Source organism: Triticum dicoccoides, chromosome 6A (genome assembly GCF_002162155.2).
Source record: "Triticum dicoccoides isolate Atlit2015 ecotype Zavitan chromosome 6A, WEW_v2.0, whole genome shotgun sequence".
Classification (NCBI taxonomy): domain Eukaryota; kingdom Viridiplantae; phylum Streptophyta; class Magnoliopsida; order Poales; family Poaceae; genus Triticum; species Triticum dicoccoides.
The window spans coordinates 528,622,115-528,628,964 of NC_041390.1; the positions used below are offsets into that span (position 1 = coordinate 528,622,115).

Below are 6,850 nucleotides of genomic sequence, written 5' to 3' on the forward strand. Positions count from 1 at the left end.
TGCTGCTGCCATCAAGCCTGGTATGCATAAGAAGGCTCCTGCCAAGAGGAAGCCAATGTCAAAAGCCAGAGCCTCCACTCTAGAAACCATGGAACCAAGAGAGGAAGAGGATGCTGGAGGAAAGAAAAGGAAGGCAAGAGTCAAGAAGACTATGGCCAGAGTTATTGGGAAACCTTCCATGATGAGAGAATCAAATGAGGAAGAGGAGGAGGAAGAGCCAGCTGCACCACCTCCAAAGTCTCAGAAGCTCATGGGAGATGCTATCAAGTCTGGGGCTGCTCCATCTAAGCCCAAGACAACCCCCAAGCCTCCAACTCAAGCTCAAGCCCCAAAACCTTCTGCACCCAAGAGATCGACTAGGAACATTTCAGCTGCAGAGAAGAACAAGGACCCATTGCCTAAAGTTCAAGAGGATGAGGAGCAGCAAGTGCTCAGAAAATTGAAGCCAGATATTCCTGATCACAATGATGATCATCTAGTTGCTGAGAGTATGAAGCTAAGAAAGGATGTAGGTCTCAGATTGTGGAGACGGATTGATCCATACGCTACAAGGAGGAGAAATGTTGTTGATTATTGCTTTCACACCAAAAACAACAAGATTTCTATGAGACGGTGTTGTTGGACAAGAAGCCCATTGTCAGTGACATGAGATGGGTTGATTGGACATACATTGAGGACAATGAGGATTACTTCCCAGGAGTTCATGAGAGTTTCAGAATGGACGGTGTTGACACTTTTGTTGGACAAAAGTTGACAAAATGGAACGATGAAATGATTATGCAATTCTATTCGACTGCTCATTTCTATCCAGATGGCAAGATAGTCTGGATGACAGAAGGCACAAGGTATCCATCATCAATTGCTGAATGGGCCTAGTTGATCAGTGCCCCTGAGGAAGCTGAAGATGACATAGATGTGTATGCCAAGCCCAGGAAGGATCACAACTCTATGGCTCACATGTACAAGAAAATTCCTGATGATGCATTGGAAACTCACAAGTTTGGATCCATCTATTATCTGTTGTCAGGTCTAACCACGATGAACAATATATTGAGGCACACCTTGTTGCCCAAGTCAGGAGATGATAGAATGATCCGTGGTCACTCGATCAACCTGCTTCATATGTTTGGTGTGCCAGAGAAGTTGAAGGTGGTGAGTTTGATTGTTGAAACTGTGAAGAGAACTGCAGCTGATCAGAAAAGATCATGTGGATATGCCCCTCACATCCAGACGCTAATCAACTCCAAGATGGGGACAGGGACATATCTTCTTGACAGAGAGCATCTTCCCCTAAGGCCAGAATTTGAGGACAACGTGGTTGTCATGGATGCGTCACATCCTACTTCAGTAGAAGCTGAGGAGAAGAGAGAGAGAAAGTAAAGACAACAAAGACTTCAACAATGTCAGATGCTTCAGTTGTCAATCTCAAGACCAAGCAAGATCAACTCAGTTATCTGCTTGAGGCAACCGTGAGAGTAGAGAAAGGACTAGCCACCCTGACTCAAAATCAAGAGAGTCTTGAGAGGATCTTTGAGACTAAACTTCATGATCTAGATGTGAAGGTCACCGAGATTCAGACCACTGTTGAGAAGCTACAAGAAGAGACTAAAGACAGGAGTGACGCTCCACCGACGCCGCAGACGCGCACACAGCCTACTGTGAGAGTCCGCGGGCAAGGGAGAGGGCGACGGCATCGGAGGTGCCCACATAGTCCTCCTGCTGCCGCCAGGGTTGCTGACGGTGCACGATGAGGATGAGCGGCTCCTCGCAGCTGTCTACCGCCGCTCATTTGCGACAGCAGAGACGGATGCCCACCGGCTCCATTGAAAAAATGCGAAGACGCTTCAGCTAGGTCTATTGTAGTCTGCACATAGGTAGGGGAGAGGCCAGCGGCGGAGGCGAGAGCAGCGAAGCTCAAGAGGCAAGAGAACCGCGTCGTCCAGAGGAATGAACCACTTCATCGGCTCCTCCTTGTCCACTGGCTCCATTGAGAAAATGCGAAGACGCTTCAGCTAGGTCTGGAGTAGTCCGCACATAGGCAACGGAGAGGCCAGCGGCGGAGGCGAGAGTAGCGAAGCTCAAGAGACGGATGCCCACCGGCTCCATTGAAAAAATGCGAAGACGCTTCAGCTAGGTCTGGAGTAGTCCACACATAGGCAGCGGAGAGGCTAGCGGCGGAGGCGAGAGCAGCGAAGCTCAAGAGAGGGATGCCAACCGGCTCCATTGAAAAAATGCGAAGATGCTTCAGCTAGGTCTGGAGTAGTCCGCACATAGGCAGCGGAGAGGCCAGCGGCAGAGGCGAGAGCAGCGAAGCTCAAGAGGCAAGAGAACCGTGTCGTCCAGAGGAATGAACCACTTCATCGACTCCTCCTTGTCCTCCTCCACGTCACTGGAGGCTCCGATGATGGCTCCGACGACACCCTCCCGCACCCCACCCTGCTCCTGTCGCCGACGCCTACAACAGAGCTGGTAACCGAAAGGGCGATGGGACGGCGAGGAAGTGGTGAGGAAGCTCGACCCTCTCTCCATCTGTATTTTCATTCTTAGTAATTCTAGTTTAGAACATATGTCTGTCGGCTGAACTGTGGTGCTATTTTGGTCTATGTTCGGATTTTGCGGATTTCTATCTGCCGGTTTATATGTCTGTTTGTTGAATGTCTATTTGTTTCGTTGATGATCTAAGTAGTTTAATTTCATGTTGCATGCTTACTATGAATTTGGTGTATCAGATATAAGGTACACTACTGTGGACGCAGAGATTTAAAAATTGATCGGGCACATCCACGAACGTATGATTTGGTATGCATGACCGTAGATGCTCTTACAATCAATACGGCTTGTTATCATCTCAGTGAAGTGAAGGGCGTGGACTGTGATGACTAGAGGGGTCGTGGGGCTGAGCACCCCCTCTTGGGTTCTCCTTGTGCATGTGGTTTGGAGACTTCTGACTGATCTTGTACTTTGATTTCCCTCTATCAGTGAAATGATACGCAACACGTGTGTATTCGTGAAAAATAAAAAGAAGGAGGGATCGTATCAGAGCTCTGGCCACAACACAAAGCATTATCCCTATTTCTTTCAACAATAGCTGTATAGGCGGACAACATCACACCACTCACACACACTGACAATACAATACAATACAATACAACACAATACTGATAGGGTACTGCTACACACAACGTCCCTGATGACATGAGACTGCTGAACAGCAATTCAGCACGCGTTGGGCCTGAACCTGACGACACCCTGGCCGACATCGTGGAGCACCTCAAAGGTACGCTGCTCCACATTGCCGATAATGTCGTGCATACCGTCATCGTCTGTAGGCGCGAATGCGAGGCAGTTCTCCAGCATGATACCATTGGCATCGAGGTAGACAACAGCGCCCCCGTCGAATACCAGCACGACGGACGGTATCATGACTTTCTCCTGGCCAGCCAAGTCAAAGCACGTGTCCATGAGGCTCCTCGGCAGCGCAGCAGGGTACTGCGTCATGTTGGCCTTGAACGCCGACGAGAGCGCCTGGTACACCGTTGGTGGTAGCCGCGTGACGACGGTGCCGGAGTCCATGAACGTCCCGGCGGAGAAGACGGTGGGTGGTAGGCTGAGTTGATTTCCGGCCACGATTATGCCCTGGAGGACGACGAAGTAGAACGTCGCCTCCGCTTCGGATCTTACCATCCGGGTCGTCGCGAATCCCGACGTATTGCTGGGCGCACCGAGAGTCAGGAAACCGGAGAGGAACGGGGTAGGCGGCAGGCAGTATGAGAAGGCGTTCCCAAACGTTCCCGCCGTCTGCGACACGAGGGATTGTGCTTTGCCGCCTAGCCCCATGAGCCCGTCGGTTAGGTCATCGAACCCCGTCTCGTCGTGGCTGCACCCAAACTGGAAGCGGAAAGGTGCAACAGCACCCGGGAGTCCCGGCACCGTTTTATTTGGTGCGTACAGCAACGCCAAGATTCGTGTTTTGGAGACTGTAGTAGCAGGCCATTTACCGTGTCAGGCTAATTAGGCAGGCAATTTGCAGACACTGCAGCAGAGAGAGTAGGTATGGGTGTAGGGCACTGACCAGCTTTGTCAGTCTATTTCGCTCATCTAATAGGGTCGCAGGTAGGCAAATAGGTGCATGCAATAGGTGCCCTAGCCTGTATGGCGACATGCATGACAGAACGGTCACTGTTCATGAGTGTGACGCATGCAGCAGGCTTATCCTGCATGGTCGTTTTGTGCTGCAATATTCATGAGAGCTCATAGCAGCCTAAGGCCTCATTTGGTTTGAAGGAATTTCATAGGAATTCTAGAGGATAGGATTTTTATAGAATTTTTTTTCTTTAGAGCCCTTTGGTTCATAGGAATAGATTTCTATTCCTACATAGGATTGGTTACTATCCTTCACATTTCATATAAAAATAAAAATGAGCCTAGACTCAATGGAAAAATTCATTTGGTGTCAACCAAATAACATCTCATTTTCTATTCCTACTCATAGGATTTAGGATACATGCCATCTCATTTTCTACAAGATTTCTATTTTTACGATAATCCTATCCTATGAACCAAAAAAGACCTAACAAGTTACTTTTCGCTCTAAAAAAGTTACTTTTTGATAGCAATATATATACGGCTGTTGACCGTGATGGGTCATGGTGGAACCAGAAAGCAGAAACGAAACATTTTCGATGGCACGCGTGACTCTGAACAGTGGATTCAGTAAATACCAACCCTTGTCAAGCGAAGAGCAGAGTATGAATCACGGGCCGACATGTCCAATCGGCGGACTGGAAAGTGACAAAAGAATCTGCCTAAAATGTTACAGTGCCCTACAAAACCCAGTTCGCTCAGTTACTGTTTGAATAGGCCTGCTAAACCAAGTAGTAATATAGTGCGTGGCATAGATTCCTAGGTCCAGACCGGGGGTGCCGGGGCACCCGGGTCTTGAAAATCCACTCTCAACTGGAAGTTGCTGACGACTGTCGCCGAGCCCGAGCCCGAGCCCGCTAGCGCCAGTGTGTCGGAGCCGTATGTCCCACCGGTGCTCGAGCCGTCGCCGTAGTGTACCAAGTACTGGCAGTCGGAGCTCATGCAGCCGTTTCCCTCCTCGCCGAGCTGCGAGCATTCCGCGGAGCTGCTGGAGATCGCCGCGTAGGTGGTCGACTTGCTGGGGTCGTAGCCGCCCGAGGTGCGCCAGTGCACCCATGACACATCGCTGGCTGTGTCCAGGATCACGGTTTACTGAACCGCCGGGGAGCCGAGGCCGACGGTGATCACATACTCCAGGGTGCCCACGGTGTATCCCAGTTCAGTCGGCATGCTGACCTCCGATTGCTGGATACCGCCGAGGCGGCGCTGGACGTAGGCGGCTCGAACCTTGTCGCGGCGGAGCAGATCCTCCAACGTAGGCGCCTCCTTGGTGGGCAGCGGCGAGCACGGACTGTGCCTGTGGTTCAAGGCAACCGTGGCTCCACCTCTACTGGACGACGATGGAATCATTGGGAAATAAACGCAAGGACGGAAGGAACAAATCGTGAATAAGTTGCAGAAAGCTACGACGATTCGTCCAAACTGGTACTGGTCAGTAGTTGTAGGACATACCTTTGGGCTCGGAGCAGACAGCTTGAGGCTTCACTAGTAGAAAACAGGGCGTTGGTCCAGGCCGGGTTAGCCCATTAGTCCCGGTTCAGTCAGAACCGGGACCAATTGGGGCATTGGTCCCGGTTCGTGAGCCCAGGGGGCCGGCCGGGCCACGTGGGCCATTGGTTCATATATGTTCATATATGCAAAAGTTCTATATGAATGTGGCTATATGTATGTTCATGGAAAATAATTTTGCTCGATGATCTTTTTGTTCACGATGTTCATATAATTTTTTTCATGTATGTATGAATGTCGATATGAATTGTACCTATGATGTTTTTTTATTCATAGATGAATATGTATGTGGCTATGTGAATATGCAAAGAAGAGGAGATGAAGAAGATGATATATTTTCTTATTCGTGGGTGTGTCGAGAGGGTCGTCGATAACTTTAGTACATTTTAGGTAATTTTCATTTTAAGTCATTTTAGGTCGTGGGTGTGTCGAGAGGGCGGCCGAGGGGTTGAGGGTCATCGAACATGAGAGGGGGGATGATAGATGATGATGAGGGGGAGGGGGGACGTCGGACATTCATGAGAGAGGCGGGGAAGAAGGGGAAGAAGAGGGAGAAGAAGAGGAGAGGAAGTCTTCTCCTCTATTCTTTCTCCTCCTCTATTCTTTCTTCTTTTCTTTCTTCTTCTTCTTCCTATATGTATTAGTTTTTTTATTTAGGTTGTTAATTAGTAGATATTAATTTTGTTCATATATGTATGGATGCATGTGATATGTATGTATGTATGTATGTATGTATGTATCGGGTATGTGTTGTCGATATACCCCCTACCCGATAACTTCGACATGAGGGGGTCGAGAGGGGGTCTAGGGTCGCCGAGGGGTCGAGGGTCGTCGAACATGAGAGGAAGAAGAGGATAAAAAAAGAAGAGGAAGAAGAAAAAAAAGAGGAGAAGAAAGAATAGAGCAGATCCGAAAGAATAGAGGAGGATCTCCTCTATTCTTTCTTCTCCTCTTTTTTTTCTTCTTCTTCCTCTTTTTTTATTGGGAACGAGGGTCGTCGAGGGTCGCCGAGCGGTAGAGGAAACCCTAAATAGCAAGTATCGTGGATGTGAGATACATGTGGCCGTCGGTGTCGGACAGTACATCCACGTCCCACAAGTGACACGGGCTTCGACGCCCACGTCGCTTGTGGGACGTGGATGTAGTATCCGACACCGACGACCACATGTATCTCACACCCACGATACTTACTATTTAG

General features: G+C 49.3%; 1 pseudogene; it reads right to left on the minus strand.

The window, feature by feature from the left end:
* Positions 1-3,216: 3,216 nt before the first annotated feature.
* The window catches only part of LOC119315079, a 9,165-nt pseudogene continuing 5,531 nt past the window's right edge, over positions 3,217-6,850 (minus strand).